The 7,804-nt window shown below is 48.9% G+C and overlaps 2 long non-coding RNA genes across 5 annotated transcripts in view; one reads left to right on the plus strand and one right to left on the minus strand.

The window, feature by feature from the left end:
- LOC141741960 (uncharacterized) overlaps positions 1–5,560 on the plus strand; it is a 46,242-nt gene extending 40,682 nt beyond the window's left edge. For all 4 annotated transcript variants that reach the window (XR_012586547.1, XR_012586549.1, XR_012586548.1 and 1 more), the window contains one exon: positions 4,893–5,560. This is a non-coding gene — a long non-coding RNA (uncharacterized LOC141741960). The remainder of the gene's footprint in view (positions 1–4,892) is intronic.
- Positions 4,075–6,586, minus strand: LOC141741959 (uncharacterized). Its single transcript, XR_012586546.1, has 3 exons — positions 6,414–6,586; positions 4,911–4,968; positions 4,075–4,212 (listed from the first exon to the last, which is right to left on the minus strand). It is a non-coding gene; the product is annotated as an uncharacterized LOC141741959 (long non-coding RNA).
- Between the last annotated feature and the right edge of the window lie 1,218 nt (positions 6,587–7,804).

The raw sequence follows: 7,804 nt of genomic DNA on the forward strand, positions 1-7,804 counted from the left end.
ACAGGGACTGTTTCACAGACATTGCAAGTTTCATGTCTGTGGTATCCTTCTAGAGGAAACTCGTGATGTATTTGGAGGAACTTCATCAGCAGGTGGAAAGCCATGAGGGAAGTATCAGAGAAAAAACAGTTTCTCTAGTTTCTAATAGGCTTAATGTGAGCTAGCTTCTTCCTAAACTAGGAGTTAACGCATTGCCGTCTGCTGGAGACTTTAGAAAATGAAGGCTTTGTTCTTGGTCAGTATGTAAAATCACAAAAGTCATTATTAGAATCAGGTTTGATGTGAGAGTGGTGTTCAGGTAACACTGCATGTGACTTTTTGTAAAAAGCTGTCTTCAGGCCTCAGTGCTGCTTGGCAGATGGAAGAGGATTACCCTGTTCATGAAGCCTCCTATGCAGTCCTACAGTGACCGCTCACAAGTGCCTACTGACCAGCACTTGACTTGCGGTGGTAGAAGCTAAGTACTCCATGTACAGATCAAGTATCATGAAATGAAAAGAAATACTCACAGGTGAATAAAGATGTTAAAAATTAAGTTATCCTTGTCATGTGAATATACTATATTGATGTTGTGACACATTATATCCCATTTGAAAGGCTACTCTTTTGTCTTCTAAGAAAAATCAGTGTACATGCTGAATCACACAGACAACGACACTTTTTGTTTCATGAGGTCACGTGCTAGTTTGAGCATTGAAGTCTGAGAATTGAAAAACTTAAGTTATTTTTAAACTGAGTTCACACTGCTGTATCTACAAGAATAAAAAGGTACTAAAGAAAATCTATTTTTATTTTACTTTCTCATACCTCAACATAGTTTGATTTTGTCGAGCTGCCACATTACCACTACTTCTCTCTCTTATCCTTTCAGTATGAGGAAAAATATGGTTGAGTTTTTTTCTGCTATTTCATCAGTGGGGTTTTCTGATAAATTTTTGTAGCCTTACTTGCAAAACATCCACTTTCATTCTGAGAATCTGGGACCTATTTTCAGATCCACTTTAGAGGGAAAACTTTCCCTTTCAGCATAGTGTAACATAACTGCTTGTCCTTTTCATATGTTCTGCTTGCAAGTTTAATCTCAAGATGCTTAGCAGTGTTGCATATGTAAGGCAGAAAATAAGGAATATTACAATTTAAAAAAAAATAGGGTGGAAAACTAATGGTTTGTTTCTAGCCTTGAAACAGTTCATATGTTGAGAATATTGTTGTCCTTGCTGGGCTGTGTTGTGTAGCTGCTGTTTCCCCTTGCTGCCTTTTCCACAAGTTTGCTTTTTTTGTTTTACCTCATTGCTTGGAAGGATTGTAAGCTGTGGCTGAAGCAAGGCTGATGTGCATTTTATTGTGCTTAGCACAAAAAAGTTCTCATCATAAATCAGAGAGTCGCTGTAGCGGTGCTGAACAAATAGGTATAAGGTGAAATGAGAGAGAGATACACAAGTGTTTGAAGTGGAAAGCACTACCAAAGATAGTGGTAACAACTGAGATTTGTAGGGGAATGGGAGTTACATGGTAAACAAGATGGCATTTTCTAATATTATCTGTTCTGGAAGGCATATCCTATGAGGAGTGGCTTGTCTAGTTGGGAGAAAGAGGCTGAGGGGAGACCCCTGAGGAGGTGATGGGGAGAGGGAGGTTCTTGTCTCTTCTCCCTGGGATCCAGTGATGGGACACATGGGAATGCATCAAAACTGTGATGGGGACATTTAGACTGAACATTAGGAAACATTTCCTCATTGAGAGGCTGGTTGAATGTTGGAACAGGCTTCCTAGAGAGGTGGTTGATGCCCCAAGCCTGTCAGTGTTATAAAGGCATTTGGACAATGCCTTTAATAACATGCTTTAACTTCGTCAGCCCTGAATTGGTCAGGCAGTTGGACTAGATGATCATTGTAGATCCCTTCCTACTGAAATAGTCTATTCTCTATGGAGAGATTTAAGCAGGGAGATGCACGTGAACTGGATTTTGAGCTTGCCGCAGAGTTGGTAGGTGAGGGAGGGAGCAGAAACCTTCAATCCTAAGGTCAGAAGGAGTAATTTTTTTAAGGCCAAAGGAGGCAGAAAGGTTAGAGGATTCCAGCAGGCGTCTGGGAGGGTGGTGGCTGTGGACAAAAGGATGCACAAACAGTAGGAGCCTTAGGGGAAACCCTGGGACCAACATAGAGAAAGGTTCAGCTCTTTAGTTTATGGAGGATGATAATGACAATGTTTCTCTCCCTCCTCTGAACATTACAACAGGCTTTTAATGCTCTCTACAGCTTGTATTTAGGTTGGTTAAGATAAACCCAACGTGCTGGAGGGTTGGATGGGACTGCTGGAGAGGGCACTTTGAACCTGAAAGGCTATGATGGAAACTGAGGATCAAAGTGGTATATTACTTCACATGGTTCAGGGTGTAAAACTAAAAAAAAAAAGTTAGGAGGAAAAGAACAGGCCTGCCTCGTTTTAGAAATGTCAACGGCTCATTCTCAGATGGTGGGGATAAAATTATTTGTAATTCAGAAATCAATACTAAAAACTTTGTATATTCTTTTAAAAACCTTGTATTTTTTTCCATAATTTCCTAGTACTGATGTATAAAAAGGGATCTTTATAGCAGTCCTGGATGCTCAATAGTCTTAAATTGGGAAGTCAGAGCCCTCATACTTCATAACTCCTACCCTCCAGTGCTGTGTGGAGGAAATCCATAGGTGCAATCTTAATCCACAGTTGGCATCAGTGTGTCAGTCATACTTCCAGCAAGCCAGCTTGCCACACACATTCACTGTCCTTTGCTTCTGCACATCTGAGATTGAAATTTGACTTCAGAGCTTTTTTTGAGAAATCTTTTTACTCCTGTTACCAGCTGAATTTGATGTCACTGGCAGTAGTAAACGAGTAATAACTTAACAACCCTGCCAGGAAACTTTCTGTTTATGGCTGGAGGGTTTGAGTGAGTTTGCTGTGTGCTTTAGCCTTGTTTCACCACGCAGAGGTACCATGGGATCACACAGCTTTGCTCCATGCCAGCCGTAACATTTTTAGACTGGGCAGTGTGCAGTAATGCTGGACCCAAATTCCTCACATAGACAGCATAGGGAAAGGTCCTGGTCCCTTGGAGGACTGAGGGGAGAGAGAAGAGTTAGTGATGAGAGGAAAGGGTGGAGTGCTTTACATGTAGCTCTCACTGACCTAGCAGAATTTATGGTTGTCCAGTACGTCATCAAGATCAAATCAAGAGGCTTATGACTGCTTTATGGGATCTGTGCTCTCATATGATCAGGTAGAGTCAAGAGCTGCAAGCATCCTCTTTTTTCCAGTTTGCATCGCTTTTCCTTGTCACCTGGATGGCGTGGAGTGTAACATACGGGCGTAACACATGCCATTTACAGTTGGTTGATATTCTGCTGATCCAGCACAGGAAAGGGAAGGACGATCTTGTGATAGGGTTCGAAATCATAATTTCCCCTGACCTTGATGCCTCTGACTTTGATTTTGTGTGTGTCTATGGGCAAGTCACTCAGTGGCTTGTGCCTCAGGTTCCTTATCAGTAAAATTAACAAGAATATTTTTATGAGGATAGTTCCAGATTCATTTAATGCTAATGCTATTCTTGATAACCAGTGCTCATGTTCAAACTGAGTTGTGGGTATGTTCATGCCAGCAACTTGAAAAATAATCTTCTGTGGTTTGAAGCCCTCTTTATTAGTAAAAAGAGGAATGATTTTACCTTTAGGCAAGTCTACTTGCTTTTGAAAAAAATGTTGGTTTAACTTATCTGAAAGAGTATTAACAGCAGGCTCAATTTAGCAGAACAAGTATGAAATAGCGTCATCTGTGCAGCAGAGGTCACTGCTGCATTATTTGGATAAGTGTTGCCATGTGGTTGATAGGCCTGACCAAAAGGATTCACAAGAATTCACAAGAAATACTGTGATTTCAAGCAAATAAAGATTTCCCTGAATTTTTTATTTCTTGGAAACACAGAGAAAAAGCACCAGATGAGCTATATATACAGAATTTGTACTGCTGAGATTCCTCACCTGTTTGTCAAATTTGGTCTTAACAGTTTCAAAGGCTGGTAGGAAAATCACAGACATATAATACAGGAGCTATTTTCATGTCATGTCTTTCACTCCTAACGCCCACATAACTGACAAGAATCAGGTCACAATGTTGGGGAGAGTCCACTTGGCAGGTCTGTTTTGGAGACCACAGGAAAATACAGTGTTCCTGGAATAAAGAAAAGCATACTATTAAACTATCTTGCCACTCCTGAACACTCATTAAAAAATTACTGACCTAAAAAAAAAAAAAACCACCAAAACCCCAAAACACGCCATCAACAGTCAAATAAAAAAAAATTTTAAATTTTAAAAAAAATTAAAATAAAAAATTTTAAAATACAAATTAAAATTAAAAAGTTTTAAATTTTTTATTATTAAAAGCTTTTTATTTTTAAAGAAAAATAAAAAATAATAGCAAATAAAAAAAATAAAGTGACACATCAGTTTCCACCATATTTCGTTCATTACATTTCTACTGGCATCTAGGTGCTCAAAAATCAACTATACTGGCACGACATACTAATGAAAATTTAGTTATGCATAGAAAATAAAAGGCTGTTTTCAAGTTGCCCATAAAATAAGTATGAACAACCAGAAGAGAAACGCTTGACCCTAAAGAAGCTAACAGGCAGCTTTTAATTTACCCTAGGTGAAAGTTTGTCCTTTTACCCGAAAGGAAGACATTCCTAACTACCAAGAGCCCAATTCAGGCAGAACGCATGCTCTGTTAACTGCAATTCCTCATCAGCTTTTCTGCACTAGCAGCAAATTTGCCTTTTCTGTGGGTTTGATGTGGAGTATCTGTAGCATCCCTGAACTCACAAACGTGTCTCCCTGCTCCCCCAGCCCCATGCGTGCAATTACCTGAGCAGCGAGCGGAATCAGCCATGCAGGATTTTCTTCACATGCCACAGAAGGTGACCTGGGAGAAGAGGAGAGAAATGACCCTGTTTGTCACACCCAGCCAACGGGGATGAGACGGAAGACTCCCACCCCACCTCTGCCCTCGGAAGCGGGGCCGGGACGGACCCTCCACGTACAGAGGCCACCTGGCATGAAAATTTCATCCCCGAGTGAAGAGGCCAGGCTCCGGGCTGGCAGAAGGATGACTTGCCTCCCCACTGCTCAGAGCTCTGTGCTGGGGACAGCCCTGCCTCTTGAGCTGTGCGGGGAGTGCAGCCCAGATGGACAGCGGATGGTCCAGCCAGCAGACTCTCCAGCTAGTTGCAGCTCCTGCTCATTACCGCTGCTGGCAGTCTTGCCTCTGACAAAAGCATGCTGCAGGCAGCGGACACCTCGTCTGGCTCCAGCTCCTGCTTGCCACAGCTCTCGCTAATCCAAGGCCCCTCTCTGAACTGAAGCTCCAGTTGATTTCAGCTCCTTCTCCCTACAAGCTCCAGCTGTTTGCAACAGTGTGGTCTTTTGACCAGGGTGTCAATCAGTTACCATCATATTTTGAGTATTATGATTAAACATCACAGCTGTAAACATAATAAAATAAATATTAACTGGTTTGTATGAGTAATTACTTAGTAACTATTCTAAGCAGTGCACAAAGAAGAGCTCGACTCGAAGAGGCCATGCGGCGTCTGAAAAGCATTCTTTTCCCCCACAGACCATTGAGTTCAGCTGGGTGCGTGACAGCCTCCCGAGCTTCAGGGTCCCACGGGTCCAGACCCCCCACCTCTGGGGAGCCTCCACGCACCTTGCCCACCCCCTGCTTTCCCCAGCAGCACACAATGCCCTCCCATCCCCCTCTGCAAAACCGGCCACCTGGCTTCTGGTCTTGGCCCCCAAACCAGCTCACTTAGTGCCCATTTCTAAGACCCAAAACCCAGCTGCTGAGCCTCTGCTCAAGCCCCGAAAACGCAGGACTTGACCCCTGTTCCTGAGCCCAAAGCCACACAACTCCTTCTGTTTCTGAGCCTCAAAACCAGACACACGAGCCTGTTTTCCAGCCCCAGGAACACGAGTCCTGGTCTCCGTGTCAAGCCCCAAACCAGCTTCCCCTCTCTGCTTCCCGACCCCTTTTGGAGCATCCTTGGACGATGCTGAGGGGCAGGGGGACCGCAGCCACCTCACAGCCCGGCACTCCCAGGGAACCACGGGCACTTTAGGGGAGCGCTGGAGAGCTACGGAGGGCCCGGACCCCGCTTTCTTACCGCCGTTCCGGGCTTTATTTCTCCGGCATCGCCAGCCCCGCACCCCGAGCACCCCAGGCCGAAGGGACACCGCAGGGAGCCGGGCCCAGCCATCCCCCTCCGACTCGACTATTCCCCCCTCAGGCCCCCCCGTTCCCCCAGCCCACTCAGGGCCCTCCCGGCCCCCTCCCACCACCCCTCAGGGTCCCCTCAGGCCCCCGCTCACCTTGACACGGTCCAGCTGCCTCACAATGTGCTCGTGGCGGCCCCGCAGGCCCGGTCCGACCGAGCACCCGCCCGCCAGGCCCCGCTTTCCGCCCAGACCGCCCCGCTCCGATTTCGAGCTGGCCGCCATTTCCCCCCGGCCCCCTCCGCTTCCGGAGCGGCCCGGCCCGGCCCGGCCCCGCCCGGCTCGCCCAAGACGCGCGCCCATTGGCCACCGCCCGCCCCCCACTCCTCAGGTAGCCCCACTCCATTAGCCAGTCACCGCCGTCAATCACCCCCGGCGAGGCGATCCGACCAATGGGAGCGCGGCGCCCGCGCTCTGATTGGCCCACCCTCCCGCCCATCCGCCCGGGAGCGGTTGCCATGGTGAAGACGCGCCGGAGGGGACGGGGGGCCGTCGCCGTGGCAACGGAGCCCTGCGGACGGGACCACCGGCAGGGAATTCACCCAAACCCGGTTTTTTCAACTTAAAAACTTTATAATAGAGTTGTGTGCGGCAGCACAAACGAAACCCGTTTCGCGGTCCGGCATTTCGAGGGCGAGCCGGGCTCCCGCAGCTCGGCAGTGGCACCGGCCGCTGCGGCTGCGTGTGGGCCAGCACCTGCGCGGCCGGGTGGGAGGCGGTGCCGGGGAGAGCGGGGAGGCGGGGCCAAGGGGGCGGGAGGCGGTGCCGAGGAGGGCGGGGAGGCGGGGCCGAGGGGGCATTAGGCGTCTCTCCAGCTGTAGTACCGGCTTTTGGTCGAAAAGTCCTGAGCTGGGACGACCAGCCTCCCCAGTGCACAGCGGGGGGTGGGGCGGGGGGCGCGCATGCGCAGTACAGTGGGCTCCACAGAGCTCAATGCTGCCGCCTTGCGGTCACAGTCTGGTACTGCAGGCGGAGCGCCGCGCATGCGCAGTACAGCGGCGTCGCAGCCCTGAGTGCTGGCGAGAAGCCCGTACCGCAGCTCGGGGCGGGAGACGGGGCCGAGGCGGGTCCTATTTTCCCCAAACTGGTTTCCGGCTGCACAAATCGAGGTGGATTTGGCTTTCCCGGGAGCTTGAAATTGGCTTTTTTTTTTTTTTTTTGCCTTCCCCCGCCGCCGGGGATGCCGCCCGTGCGGGGCTGGCGCTGCGGTACCGCGGTTGAGCCACGGGGGGGAGCGTCAGCCGCGAGCGGGCGGTGGGGCGTGGCCAGGGAGGGCCGGGGGCGTGGTCTAGAAGGGCCGTGGGCGCCACCAGGGGCGTGGTAATAGAGGTGGGCGTGGCCTAGACGGACGAGTGCGTGGACGCGCAGGGCGGGGCTGGGGCGGGGCCACAGCGCACGCACGGCTCCCCACCTGCAGGACCGGCCTTCGGCCGCCGGGCGGCAGCACTCCTTTAATTATCCCGCTCTCAGCTCTCATTAGGGTGATG

Source organism: Larus michahellis, chromosome 4 (genome assembly GCF_964199755.1).
Source record: "Larus michahellis chromosome 4, bLarMic1.1, whole genome shotgun sequence".
In the NCBI taxonomy this organism is placed as follows: domain Eukaryota; kingdom Metazoa; phylum Chordata; class Aves; order Charadriiformes; family Laridae; genus Larus; species Larus michahellis.